At 54.5% G+C, this 14,131-nt stretch overlaps 1 protein-coding gene across 4 annotated transcripts in view; it reads left to right on the plus strand.

Moving 5' to 3' along the window:
* FRMPD3 (FERM and PDZ domain containing 3) overlaps positions 1 to 14,131 on the plus strand; it is a 44,247-nt gene that overhangs the window by 9,880 nt on the left and 20,236 nt on the right. For all 4 annotated transcript variants that reach the window (XM_085545969.1, XM_085545967.1, XM_085545968.1 and 1 more), the window contains exons 2-3: positions 11,154 to 11,252; positions 12,198 to 12,348. The gene's annotated coding sequence lies outside the window, so the exon portion shown is untranslated. The remainder of the gene's footprint in view (positions 1 to 11,153; positions 11,253 to 12,197; positions 12,349 to 14,131) is intronic.

A 14,131-nucleotide genomic window follows, 5' to 3' on the forward strand; every position in this document is an offset into this window, starting at 1 on the left:
TGCGGGTTGCATTTCTCTTTAGTTTTCAGACCACTGATTGTCCCAGATCTCCTGCCAATAGCAGGGAGCTAACTGATAATGCAGCTGCTATTAATAAAGCCGTGTTGTTACATATTCATATCAATCAGACTTCTAATTCCACAATACAAAAAATAAAACCCACAACCACCATAAAGAAGAAGGCAGCGTTTCACAGGGCGATGGAGGAAGGTGCCAGGCAGGATGGCGTCTGAGGCTCATTTTACCAGCGCTGACAGTGCTCTGCTCACATTTCTGCCCCTTGGGATCCCTGCCCTGAGCTGTTTGTTGCCCTGACACCTCTTGCATCCCAACACCTGGGCAACGTTTTCTCTGCTCTGCTTTGTGAGAGGCAGCCAAGATGAGCCCAGCTCTCCATCTGTGTACAAGGGCGAGGTGCAGCAGCGTTAGGCTGTCAGGCTGTGGGCAGACCTCCACCCGCAGGGAGGATGCAGAGGGCTGGATGGAGAGCTGTTCCTTCTTGCTGTCTTTCTCTCTTCAGCCACGCTGTTGTGTTGCAGAGCTCCAAGCCCAGGTACTGTGCGTGGCTGTAGGAGCCCCAGAGTGCTGGCACCACTGGGAAATGGGAGCAGTGCGAGACGGGGGAGCTCTCGATGCGCGCGGGTGTGTTGGTGGCTCATTGCTTTCTCCATTTTATACAGAAAATTTCACATATTATGTAAATTAAAAAGCAAAGCATAGAAAATCCTACGGAATAAATCTGGGATGTATATATGTTTGTACAACTATTAGAGAGGGGAGTACACCAAAGAATCTTAGCCAACGGATAAATATACTTACGCTGCCATTCTTGCAATAAAATATTGCTCTTTGTCATTGCTACAGTATTACAAAAGCACTGCCTCCCAAAACGTGGCAGCGTTTTATGGTAAGCCATAAATTGGATGAGATACCTGATTATTCATAGGGTATTACGGAGGTGTCGGTAAGTGACTTCACCATTAAGGCCACGCTGAGACTTGCGTGTACAGCAAAGCCTTCTCTCCTTGTGATTGAATTCAGTTTCCAGATTTGGTCAAACCAACCTGGCGTGGCCAAGCAGGTTTTGCTTGTGCCCTGCTCCAGCACCTCACTCTTCCCCTGTCTCTGGGTGTGCTTTGAAATGCAGCCTTGAGACCTTGGGTCTCTATGTGTGCAGCTGTTCTGTGCTCGCTGGGTCGGCTGCAGCATCGGGGTGCAATGGGGCCATCCTGCAGCTGCTCCTCCCTCACCGTCCATGTTCTTAAGTGCTGTCAGCAGAGTACAAGCGTTGTTCCGCCAGGTTCCCGGGACGCGGGCTGGCTGCGAGCCCTCTCAGCAGAGCCTTGCAGGCATTGCAGCGAGCAGTTTCCAAGCAACTCCAAGGCTGCTGGTCTAAAAGGACTCCGGGTAATGGCACGTTAATATTAAGTGGAGTTATTAAAAGGAACTGCGCTAAAAAAGAGGCAGGAAGGGCAGCTGGTGTGGTGGAGCTGATACCCCCCTGCTGTCCATCGCTTGTGCTGTGAATGCAGTTCTCCAGCCTCAGGTTTGTCCTAGGGGCAAACAGAGGTCCCAGCAGCGTGCTGCAGATAGGGACTGTGCAGTGTCTAGCAGCTCCTTGTTGCATCAGTGACGGATGGCTCTAAGTGGGCTGGCAGGAAAAAGATCCCCAAATCCCCCCACGGTGTCTGGAAGCTGGCGGCTGGGATGGGCTCGCTGCAGCTGCAGAGCGTGCCTGATTTTGGAATGACGGAGATAAGAGAGTTAGAGGTAATTGAGAGAAGTCCTCCGTGGCAGTTAGAGGGAACAGGAGTTGTATCAGTAACAGATGGGATTGCTGGTGCCACGGGAGACCTGTAAGTGCTTGCGCTCTTTGTTTATGCCCAGCAGGAAGCATCTCGCTTTTTTCACCTTGTCTGCAAATTTATCTCTCTGTCCCTCCTGAGTTAGTGTGAGCTCAGGACAGGGCATGGTGGGGGTCTGAGGAAGAGCTGGCCATGGGTGGGACCAGGCCTCGGCTGGGACTAGCACGGTCTCACAGGGCTGTAGCTGTCCCTGTGCTGGCCCTGGGTCCCAGTTGGGAGCAGGCCTCAGTTGGGAGCAGGCCTCATGGGTAGGACTGGGCCACAGATGTGCTGGTTGCAGTGCTTGCGAAGGGGCTGTGTTTCTGATGGGAAGGGGCTGCCAGCACTATGCTCAGAGGCATTTGCTGTTGGAAATTGCTGCTGCCTGCCATCCGCTGCAGGACGTGACGCTGGGCTGCCGGTCTGGCTCAGCAGTGCCCATAAATCTGCCTGGCGTCAGAGCGTACAACAGCAGCACGGGGATGATGTGAAGAGCATTCCTGCTGACTTACGGCTTCTCTGTTTGATGGAGGTAGGAAAGAGTAGTGAGCAGCTGGCTCTGCTGGCAAGCCTTGCATTGCCTTTCTCCCCATGCAACGTCAGTGGGACTTGGCGAGTGACTCCCTGCAGGCAGGATGAGGACCGGTGTGCTGGCAGCGCAGGCTGATGGGGTCTAACGGATCCAGGCAGGCAGTGAGAAGCTGAGCCATTGCATGGTGGGTTTCTTGGAAGAAACCCCAGCACTGCCTGGCCTCCATTGGCTTCCACTGTCACCCCTGATCTGCAGAAGCCCATGAAGTTTTGCCCAGCTCCTTGATCTTGCATCTCTTGGAACCTCCTCTGCAAACACAGTTGGCCCCAGCAACTCTATCCTCTCAAGTTGGGTCATCAACTTTCACTGTTTCAGGAGTGGTTTGTGCAGGTAGGAAGCAGTATGGTACAGGTGTTTGAGCTGCAGTCTGGCCATCCAGAAAGCAGCACTTCTCCATCTCTGCACCACTGGGTCTTCTGGACGACCATCTGTCCTGCTGTGCTTCCGTTTCCCCGGTTTTCATACAGGAGCAATGCTTGCTAATCTGAAGTACTCTGGGAGGAAAACAAAATGCCAAGCACTCCCTTCTCCCTGTGTCACACCAGGTGTGTTGGGATGTCCTCTTAAAGCCCTGCTGCCCATCCCAGTGCTTTGAAGGCATGTGATGCAGTTAAACAAATTTTCCTTCACTGTGGCTCTTTCCTACTCAGTATGCAGGGAGCACTGTTTTAGTAACCAAGGTATTTGCATAAGCTGAGTTTTGTTGTAATTGCTCCCCTTCTGAAGAGGTGCTTATCATCCCATCACTGTGGAGGGGCTTATTCTGTCTTTAACACCAGGTTAGGAGGTAGTCCCTGAGGGGTGGCTGCCTGCTGCCTCAGGGAATGCCAGCCCTGAGTTACCTCAGGGGGCACAAGGCAGCCTTTAGCACTCTGCTTCTGCACAATGTTTCCATCCTGAATGAGCGGAGAACCTGGGCTTCTGCACCACAGCCTTTCTTCACCCATGCCTCTCTTTCCACCCTGTGAGGGACTTCCTGGCACCTGGGGTTGGTGTCAGGGTGATGGCCGCTCAGTGTGCCTGCCTGCCACCTGCAGCATGATTTATCCCATAGGCAGCTTTCACACAGCCATGTTTCCAGGAGAGCAACAGCAAGTGTGGGTCCTGGCACTACCTGGCGGTACCCAGACTATGGTCATAGGGCTGATGGGCAGCCAACTATCTGCAGGCTCATGAGCCGTTTCTGCCCGTTAAATGTAGGGACTTGCAGCTTGTTCTGGCCCTGAGTTATTTCTGCTGCTTGCTCCCGGGAAGCCCACGCATGCTTCTAGCCGGTCCTGGGATCCCTGTGGGCAAAGGACAGGCAGCAAAGCCACTGTACTTTGTGACTGCAAGAGAAAAACATTGTGTCCTCGTGCAGGCAGCAGGCTGGCACTGGCTGACCTGACTGCTAAGCAGGGACTGAGGGCTCCAGAGCTGTGCTGTTTCCCTGTCCTCTTGCCAGCAGGAGCAGTTTGTCCTGCTGCCCTGCTCTGGCATTGCTCGCAGAGTACCTTTGCTGTGCAACTCAGCACCCATTTGTTAACCTGTTCCAACCTCCAGCCTTTCTCCTGCACAACCACCTGCAGGGAGCAGAGGCTGCCAGTCTCCACACTACCTCCCTGGATGCCTTAAGTCTTGCTTTGTCTCTGTGAAATCTTATATCATTTATCTTCCTAAACCCTGGCAGGTAGTTCTGTGAGCAGTTCCTGCTATGGTGCTGGCTTCTCTTTCCCCAGTATTCTCTTCCGATTTAATCCTTCTGGAGTTCATGTTGTCTTTACAATCCCCAAGGATAATACGCTGCTAAGTCCAGATCCCAGCACCAAGCACCCTGGGAAACACTCAATTCCCTTTCCCTCTAGCAGGATGCACTTCTAATGACCCAGTGGTTCCCTTCTTGCTACTTTGCTGCTTCTCCCTGCAGAATGTTCTGGCTCTCAGGCTCTGGCTGCTTGGGCACTTTGAAGATAAGTGGTTTGGTACTTGGTCTGTTTGCTCCTTCAGCCTGTAGTATGTGCAGGAGGGGAGGAGAAGACCTCTCAATGCAGGGGCAGGAGCTGCATGCTTTGGTGCCAGCTCCAGTGCCGTGCTGTTGTCAGAGGAGGATGCTGGTGTTCGCCTCCTCTCAGCCCTTTAGGGGATGCTGTCTTTGTGGCAATGCCTTCTCTTACTACCTGCTCACACAGGATGAGGTGCCAGCTAGACTGTCTCAGATAATGCTGACACTAATAACTCAGCTGTGTTTACCTGCCCCCAGCAATATTCTTGCAAATGAGGTGTCAGCAGGGATGCTGGCGAATGCGACGCACTGTGTGTGGGTTTTACAAAACCAATAAAGCAATGTTGGGACGTGTGGTTAGGAGGTGTTGTGCTGGCATCCAGTCTGTCTCAGCGGTCTGTTTGGGACGGCAGCACTTCATTACTAGCTCCTTCACCTGACGTATGTTTACAGGGGATGCTGATGGAATTGCCTTTTGTGGCTCAGGTGCCTCTGCTGGCCCTGCTGTTAAGAAAAATGCGGTTTGCTACTTAAGTTCCAGCATAGGCTGCTTCCCAAGGAGGCACTGAGTAACACCATGGGCTTCGTGTCTTGCTATCCATGCATAGTTTGGTTGCACAGCCCTGCTCATGACTGCAAGGGTTCTGATCCTTCTCCCAGTCCAGCACAGGGAGTAAGAGGTGGCCCCAGGCACAGCTCTGAGGAGATGTGGGAGCATCTCTGTCAGTAATGTTGTGTCCTCTACCCCTAGACCTCAACCTCTCACACTGCCCATAGCCTCAGGTACCCCCTGACCCAACATCATGCTGTACAAAGCCAAACCCTCTCACAGCAGCCAGCCACGCTGTGGGTGGCCAGGCAGTGGAATCAGTAGGACCAGGATTTGCAGATGCTCCAAGTTGGAGAGTACTGTTTCTCCTCCTTATTAATTACAAGGAGGAGAATTGGCTTTGTGGCAAGTGGAAGAACGATATCACGTGACTCAGATGAGCTGTCTGTCCTCCCAGGCACCAGTCTGTTCCACCTGCAGTCAGCTGTGACCCATGGCTCCTGTCCCAGTGTGGCATGGTGGAGGATGCTCTGACTGCAGCAGAGGGGTGCCACCTCCCTTCCTACCCTTCCCCACCTTGGCAACCAGCTCAAGAGCCCCTCAGCCCCCCAAGACACATCCAGTCCTAGTCCTCACGCTGTGACGTGATTCACAGCTCCCATCTCCCTGTGACAACACTCTGCTGACAGCCAGGATGCATTAAGGACCAACTGGCTCATCTGCAGAGAGCGCTCCATTTTTTCTTCTTGTTTTGATTTCTTCTTTTTGTTTTGTTTTGTTTTCTTCAGGCTAGCAGAAGGATTTTGATCTGGGCAGTGGGGTGAGAAGCAGGAGGGGCTTTGCACATATATTGCTGTGCCCATGGCTACTCTTGTGTACCGGCACCTCCATGGGTCTGAGTCTGTGAGGGTGATTTTGGTGCTTTCGGTCAAATTGAGAGCATCAGGCAGAGCTGTGCACGGTCTCACAGGGCTGTAGCTGTCCCTGTGCTGGCCCTGGCCCAGCAGGTGCCCACGCAGCCAGCAGTGTTTAACCTCACTGATGTGAGCAGGCAGGCAGAGGGGCGGTGAGTCCCCGAGGCCACACGTCATGCTTTCCTCCTGCATACAGCTCAGGACATACAAAGACATCTGATATGTTTCTGTGAGCAGGCGTGAATTGTCATTCACCAAAAGCACCGAGGTGACAGCTGTGTCACCCCAGCAGCGGTTTTGCTTGCAGATGAGGAGCGAGGCACAGCTCTGTGTTGTTCCCCAGTGCTTACATGGGCGCTGCAGATGGGCACCACGCTCTGGGGAGCTGCCGTGCTGTGCTGTGCCTCACCACCACCCCTCCAAGGCACTGCCACTGCAGCCTCCAGCGGTGTGCAGCAAAATGGGCTGGCTTCAATTGCCCTCAGTGAAATTGCATTAGTGGTGCTGCAAGCAGATCCGTGTACTTCATGCTGCAGGGCTTGGGGGCATAAGTGGCAGCAGACATCGTGATGGGAATGGGGACATCCCAGGGCACAGGGCGGCTCTGTGGTGCAGGTTGCAGCGCTTCATACAGGGCCATGTTACAGCTAATGCTGTGTGACAGCTTGATGGGTCCTCCTGGGACAGCCAGAGCTGATGTGCCATCATCAGAGCTGTCAGTCACTGGCGCCCGCACCGCAGTGTGTATTGTAAACAGGCAGCGTGGGTACCTCATTCCCAGGGGCAGGAAGGGCTGTGGGTTTGAGGGTGTCCTCTCATGGTGATGCTCAGCCCTGTGTCTGCATTGTTGAGAGAGATCAGCTGGCTGGGGTACAGGATGGGCATGTGAGCAAAGCCCCCAGCAGGAGATGGGCACGTGAGGGGTCACTGGTGCCACGCTTCCCGCTGCTCTGCCCAGCTGGGCTCTGCTTTCCTCTGGCATCAAGCTCCCACTGCTCAAACCCCATCAGCTCCAAATAGACACAAAGCAGCCCTGCAAACAGTAAGCAACATTACCGGAGCAGGGAGCTGGAACGAGACGGGCTCTGACAGCTGCTTCCACGAGGCAAGCGAGGTGTCAGCATGCACTGCTCCTCCTGCACAGCTCCAAGCCCCGCTCCATGTGTGCTGTGCTTTGGCACACAGCACCTCGGCTCTACCTGCCCACTGGGTGGGCAGCGAGGTAGCAGCCATTGCCTGCTCCTCCTGGGGTGGTGGCTGAGCCTTGAGGATGTGGGGAGGGGAAGCAGCACGTGTGCCCAGGCTGAGTCATGCTGAGGATTGTGCCTGTTGTTAGGAGTTTCGGATATGATATATTCGCTCAGCAGAAATCCGTTCATCACCCGCCTCTCCCCACCTGTCTGCCCATCCGTCCCGGTTGTTTCACGTAGTGTCTGTGGGGGAAAAGATGAAAATCTTTGCCTGGAAGGCTCTGGTTGCTCCTCAGGGCTGGAAGGTCGGGGAAGCAAAAGCTGGTGCTTGGTATGCAGAGCACAGAGCTGGCGGGCAGTGACTTAGAGCTGCAGATATGAGAGACCGCTGCACCGCAGCACCCAGTGGGACAGGGGGCTGCACAGGGGGGAAACAGTGCCAGCAGGGTCTGGAGAACATCATGTGGCAAGCAGGGGAGGGCTGGAGGCTCTGATCTCCTCTCTGTGCAGGGGGTATGGGGCATCTCACTGCTCCCCCCCTCACTGAGCTGTCTGCCCTTGGCTGCTCCGTGCCTAGGTGATTTGAGCTTTGAATCAGCTCCGAAATTGCCTTGGCTGAAACTCTGTCTCTATTGTTTGCAGTCTGCGGGAGCATCATTGAACATGTCAAAAAGATGAATTGGAGAGAAGAAGGGAAAAAAACCGAGGCGAGAGGAGTGGATGGAGGGGAGAGTGGCGCGGGCTGGGCTCCCCTGGGGCATCCTCTCCCTTCAGCCAGCCTCTCCTGGGTGCTCAGATGCCCCTGTCCTCTTTGAGGAGCATTCAGGCATTTCTCATACTGTTCCTTGGAAGGATCGGGCCCAGGGGTTGAAGTGTGGGGGTCATCCATCTGTTTGGGGTTATTGGTGTGTGCTGGAGGACCTGGCTGTCCCTTGCATGCCATAGGGAACTGTTCCTGGTGCCAGTACTGGGGACACAGCTGGAGCAGGCTGGTCACTGCTGGTAGGGCCAGCAGCCTGCTCCAGGGCACGGCCATTGGGACAGTCCCTGCCCCAGGGAGCTCGTTAGCTACAGGATGGATAAGGAGGACTTGGGTTCAGTCCCACAGGGGGGAAGGTGCTGGCGCTGCATTACGGGAGGTCGAAGAGGCAGTTGTTAACACTGCTGGGGATGCTGGGGCAAATTAATCGCCTATTAAACGAAACGTCAGCCAGAAATGGATGAAAGCTGGCATTGCTTTTAGGGCTCGCATTTTACAAAATGAATGTTCTTGTGCATGGTGGATTTGCATATTCAAACCGGGCTGCCTCGGAGGGGCTCTCCTTCTGAACTGGGTGATACCAGAGGCTAAATCGTGTAAATTCAGCTCTCCAAACGCTCGTCTAAATAACTGGAATGATCTAATTACATAATCCATTGCCACAGGAGATGGTTTTTCAGAGCCCGAGCCCCTTTGTTTCTGGAATGTACGTCACCTCGCTCAGTAGCTGCGACATTGAGGAATTGTCACCACCTGCAGCAGCCGCTGTCCCCTGACACAGCCAAGGAATGTGTGCATGGGGGGGGGGGACCCGCTCCCCATCGCCTCTCACACCTGAAAGCACAGAGATTGATCTGTGTGAAAACTTGGCGAGGCAGATCCCGTGAGTGTCAGGTTAAATACGGCTGGTTTCAAATAGCAGCTGATTTGCATGGGCTGATCAAGCTAATTGCTACAGCGTCTGCAGGAACGCAGAGCGTCACCAGATCCCCATGCAGCAGGAAGGCTGTGATCTGCCACAACGGAGCTGCAAGCATTGCAGGAGCCACGCTGCCATCTCTCTTAGGATCTATGGGTGGGGATGGAGCTGCATGGCGGCCAGCAGAGCAGCACAGCCCTGCTATAAGTCATGGCTCTTTCTGGTTGCTGGGTCAGGGATGTGTGCTGCAGGCTGGTGATGGCCTCTGGGTGCCTGGAGGCTCCTGGGGGTTGCTGTGGGTTTGGAAGCAAGGCTGTATTTCCCACTCCTGCACTTGTCTTGCCAGGTGTCAGAGCGGATGTATTGTGTGATAGAGAGCAGCTGTGTTGGGAAAGGGCCGTGTGTGTCCCACAGGGGACTGTGCCTGCATCTCATGGGCACCACAGGCACGTGTCCCACACACAGACTGGATGTGCCTGCATCTCATGGAGCCTTGCATCCCATTGGGGGACCATATGCCCCTGCGTCCCCCTGGAGGACCACGTGTGTGTGCATCCCTCAGGGTACCCTGGATGCTTTCATCCCCCTGGGGGACCACGTCTTCCTTCATCCCTTGGGGACCGTGGGCATACATGCCACTGCAGGAGCAGCTCCATGTGCCCATGTTGTTCCCACCTCCAGGTGACAGGTGGGTGAGGAGCCATGCTGCTGGTGAGCTGTGCTTGCCTCCCATTGACAAACAGAGAGACGCCGTCTCCCGAGGCTGTGTTTCGGTGCAACGTTTGTACACACCACGTGTGGAACACAGTGTGCGTGGGTGACCGTGACTCTAAATATAGAGCTGGCTACCTGGGACGTACGCCGTGTTAGTGAGCTTGCTCCAGGGACGGCTTCATTGCAGGTTGTAAAGAGATTATAAGCAAGTCTATGGTAAGCCTCTCTGCTAGGAACGCCGGCAGCCCCAGGCAGAATGCGTCGTGCTCAAAGCTCCCCCCGCCCCTTCCCTCTTTTAGCGCTTTTTGGTGATGTTGCCTTTATCTCCTATCAGCTCAAGGGTTTTACTGAGGCTTGGAGCATCAGAAGGGCTCCCAGCAAGGGCAGGCAGGGAGCTCATGTGCTGTGATTGTCACTGTAGTGCTGGCTGGGGCTGATGACAGTCACCCGTCAGCTTGGCATTGCTCATGGTGGTGTCCCCTCAGCCCTACTCCAGGATGGGACACTCAGCAGTGTCTGCTGTTCATCCCTGCAAGGAGCAAGGCTGGCTCTGCAAGGAGCAGATTCTCCTTTCAAGGGATGGTGTTGGCAGAGGCAGAGAGGTGGATCCTATCCCAGGGGCTTCTGCATTCAGCCCCACATTGACATGGGGATGGGGACAGTGCTCATCCTGCAGCCCTCCCCTCTCTGTGCTGTGCCGTGCCAGAGGGAAACAATGGTCCTCCAAAGCCCTGGCAAGCTGTCAGCTGAGCAAATTGCTCTCTGTAAATCCCGAGTGAAAGTCCTGGGATTCAGGAAGGCCTGAAGGAAAGTGGGTGATTGGATTTTCAAGCTGCTTTCTGCCATGCCAGGAGAGACAGGCTGACAGCCTTCTGAATCTTCCCGGTCAGACAGATTGTGCCCTCTCGATAATGGGATAGAAGTGATCCATAACTCTCCGTCCTTTATTTAACCCCCCCCGGACTTCATATGCAGTCATAAATTGATCCTCCTGCAAATCCTTCTCCAGGCCAGCTCCTCTGCGGGTCGTTTGCCTCACATCCAGGCATGTGTGGGGGAGGAAAATGAGGAGAAGAGGGGGAAAATGGTGCTGATGTACCCTGACGGTGCCCTGTGTGGGGCAGGCTGCCTTGCTCCACACCATGGCAGAGCTGTTTGTTTGTAACCACTCCAGAAAGCCAACTCTGTACAACAAGAAGGTCAACGAGGTTGAAATTGGCGTTAACTGCACAGCGCTGTGTCTCACATAAGCACGTTACCTAGCTGAGGGAGTGAAGGAGAAAAGTAATGCAAATTCTATTTCATTGCTTCTTATCTCTGATTAATCCCCTTGTGTTCGTTTTTAGCCCGGTGTTTCCTGTTTGCTGTGTTCCCACAGTCATCGCAGAGAGAAAAATGCCTCTGAGCCTTTAGCACCCTGGGGTGCTCCTGCACTGCCACCAGTGGAGGATCATGGAGGGGACGAGAAAATGCCATGCTCACACTCACAGTGGCAGGGCTGGAAACCAACTTCTCCCTTCTGTCTTTGGAAGGGAACAAAACCTACCCTTAAAAGCTTGTTTTAAGTTGTCCTTCTGAATGTCTCAGGCACCTGCACATGGCTGGCAGCTCACAGGTCTGGTCACCACTGCTTGGAGCTGGCTGCCAGCAGCACTGCTGGTGACACAGGGCCATTTCCCCTCTTTGCAGACACTGTTGCCTGAGCCACCAAGAGAGGTGCCACATCTGAGCCTCCCGCAGACCGCTGCAGCCCCTGGAGCACCAAGCGCTGCGCATCCACACCAACTTGTGAGTGGGCGAGACCTGGGGGGAAAGGGACAAGGAAAACCAATGCCACAACAAGGGGATGTGTGGGGTACCCTTTGGGCAACCAGTCTGTAGGTGGGAGCCTGGAAACTGGGGTATCAGTGAGGATGGCGAGGGTGGTACATTGCCTGGTAGGGAGGAGCGCTGCTTTTGTCCCTGGGGCCAATGCAGCATCTCAGCCCCAGTCAGGACAGGCCGGCCCCACACAGCCAGCTGGGATCTGCTCAATGGGTTTTCACTGAATCACAGAATGGCTTGGGCTGGAAGGGCCCTCAAGGATCAAGTTCCAACCCCCCTGCCACAGGCAGGGCCGCCAACCTCCCCATTTAAAACCAGACCAGGCTGCCAAGGGCCCCATCCATCCTGGTCTTGAACACCCCCAGGGATGGGGCGTCCACAGTCTCTCTGGGCAGCTGTTCCAGCACCTCACTACTCTCTCTGTGAAGAATTTCCCCCTGATATCCAATCTGAACCTTCCCTCCTTCAGCTTAAAACCATTCCCCCTCGTCCTATCACCATCTACCCTTGTGAAAAGTTTATTCCCCTCCTGTTCATAATCTCTTTTTAAATACTGGCAGGGTTTTGCTGGCAGCCTTGTGGTAGCAGCTCCCCTGCCTCCTGATAGTGTTTCAGAAAGATTTTGCTTTGATCCTCTTCTCAGCAAGGTGCTTCTGTATGTCTGAGGCTGAGGAGAACAAAAGCTCTTAAACAGCCAAAAATCCTAAGGAGAATGGGAGGAGAAGATGTTGGGAGCCCCCAGATTAAAGCAATTTAAGTATATAGGAAAACAAGGTCTGCTTCAGTGTGGAAACCCCACACGGTGATGAGGCACTTTGATGCCTATGGGAGGCACTCAGGCAGGTGGCACAGGATGCCAGCTTGTCCCTACGCATCTCCATCTCACACACGTGTTCTTTGCCCTTGCAGGGTCCATCTGCCCCGCGGTGCCACCAGCCAGCACCTGCCCTTGGGGCACAGCTGCCTGGTGAAGGCTCTGGGACTGGTGCACGTGGGGTCACATCCCTGCCACGCTCGCATGTACCTTGGGGACACCACGGCAGCGGCCAGACACGCGCAGGTGGGTGCAGGCCTGATGTGTAGGCATGGGGAGGGGGTCATCCCTGCTGGCTCATCCTGCTGGAAAATCCCCCCAGGTTTTGGCACATAGTAAGTGCGGCAGCTCCAGAAGCAGATGTTGAACCTCAGGGCTTTAGTTGCTGGAAATTGCTTTTCACACCCACTTGAATTGACAGTCCCCCTCTCCTCCCCCCAGCATCTCACAGCTGTGAGTTCCAGGCTGGGTGGCAAAGCCCTTCCTTTTGCATGTTATAAACCTTATTGTGCTGATGCCCTCACATTCCTGAGCAGCGCTGGCTCCCTGCCTGGGCTCAGCCTGGCTTTACAGCCTCCTTTCTTTCCCCCCTTTCTGCATCTCCTCTCCTAGCCTTTCACATAGAGGGAGAAAATGCTGTCTGTGAGCATCTGCCTTTGCAAGGTGCCATGGAGGCTGCTCTCCTCATTGTCAGTAATGCTTCTGTATATTTTCAAAGGACTTCACAGGGCTTCATGTTGGTGCAGCCTCTCCCTGTGCAGAAGTTGTTTTTTCTATTGACCTGTGCCTTTCCGGAGGTTGGGTGCAGCCATCTCTGTTGGCTGTATTTTGTGTTAATTGCCACTGTTTCTCTGGGAATGGCTCCTCTCCCCATTTCCCTTCTGCACCCAGGCAGCTGCAGGCAAAACCTCCATTCTGGGGGGCGTGTGAGGAGTCTGAACCCATCTCCTTTCCCCCTCTGCCACCCTCAGTGCTGTCTCAACTCCTGCAGCTCCTACATGGCAGAGCTCCTCCTGCCCTCTGCCTCTTGCCCAGATGCCAGTACCATTTACAAAGCTGCAGGCTGAGCAGCAGATAGCTACGTCTGTTGCTTCCTTACTTACAGCCACATTTGGCAGGGCCACACGTAGGGTCCTTGTATGACTCAGATGTGAAGCCTGGGTCACTGCTGTCCCCGTCCAGTCCCTTTAGCTGTCCCTGTCCAGCCCTGCCTGTCCCACTGCTGGTCCCCGGCTGCAGGAGTTCTGTGGGCTCCCCCTGGTTTGGAGACCAGGGCTGGAGCTGCCATATGCTCCCCGTAAAACAGCTCTTGGCCCATTCCATGGCATTTCCTGCCTCTTCCACACACGCTCAGGATCCCACATGCCTCACAAGCCGTTCACCAACTGCAGCCCAGCAGATGGAGGAGCCAGGCAGAGCTGTGCAGCAGGAGGGACGGGAATCCAAAGGCTCTGTTTGTTCTCGGGTGTTTGTGGCAGCACAGGAAGGGGGAGGAGAGCTGGCATCCAGGCCTGGAGCTCCGTCTGTGCAGCGTACACCCACCCAGCCACTAGTGAGGGGCTTGGAACCTCTCCCTCCCACCTTTTTCTTGCTGCCCTACCCAGCTATGTGCCATGATGCTTCTGCCCCCTCCAGCTGGGACAAGAGGGATCTGCCAGCAGAGCACAGCAGGCATGGGAGGGGGAACTGCTCCCCTGCTCTGCGCATTGGGCTGGAGCCAGCCAAACACTTCAGCATTTGTTTAATTTAACCTTCCACAAGAATACTTGAACCAAATTGGTGTGAACATCTATCTGAGTGCTCCCAGCCTGTTTTAAGAGCTCTGTTGGTTGTTTTTCCTCAGTAGTGGTGAGTAGGAACTGTTCCTGGAGCTGCAGGGTGTGTTTTCCACATGGCATGCAGTTTTCATCCTGTGGGCATGCGATGCAAGTGCAGATGCAGAGATTTGCTCCTGCTTTGGACCAGGCACTGCTTTGTTCTGGTGCCTTGTCCTGCTGGTAAGCACTAAAAGCAGAGGCAGAAAGTCCTT

The sequence above is a fragment of the Coturnix japonica genome, chromosome 4 (genome assembly GCF_054131305.1).
Source record: "Coturnix japonica strain WE chromosome 4, WE-NBRP24, whole genome shotgun sequence".
Lineage (NCBI taxonomy): Eukaryota > Metazoa > Chordata > Aves > Galliformes > Phasianidae > Coturnix > Coturnix japonica.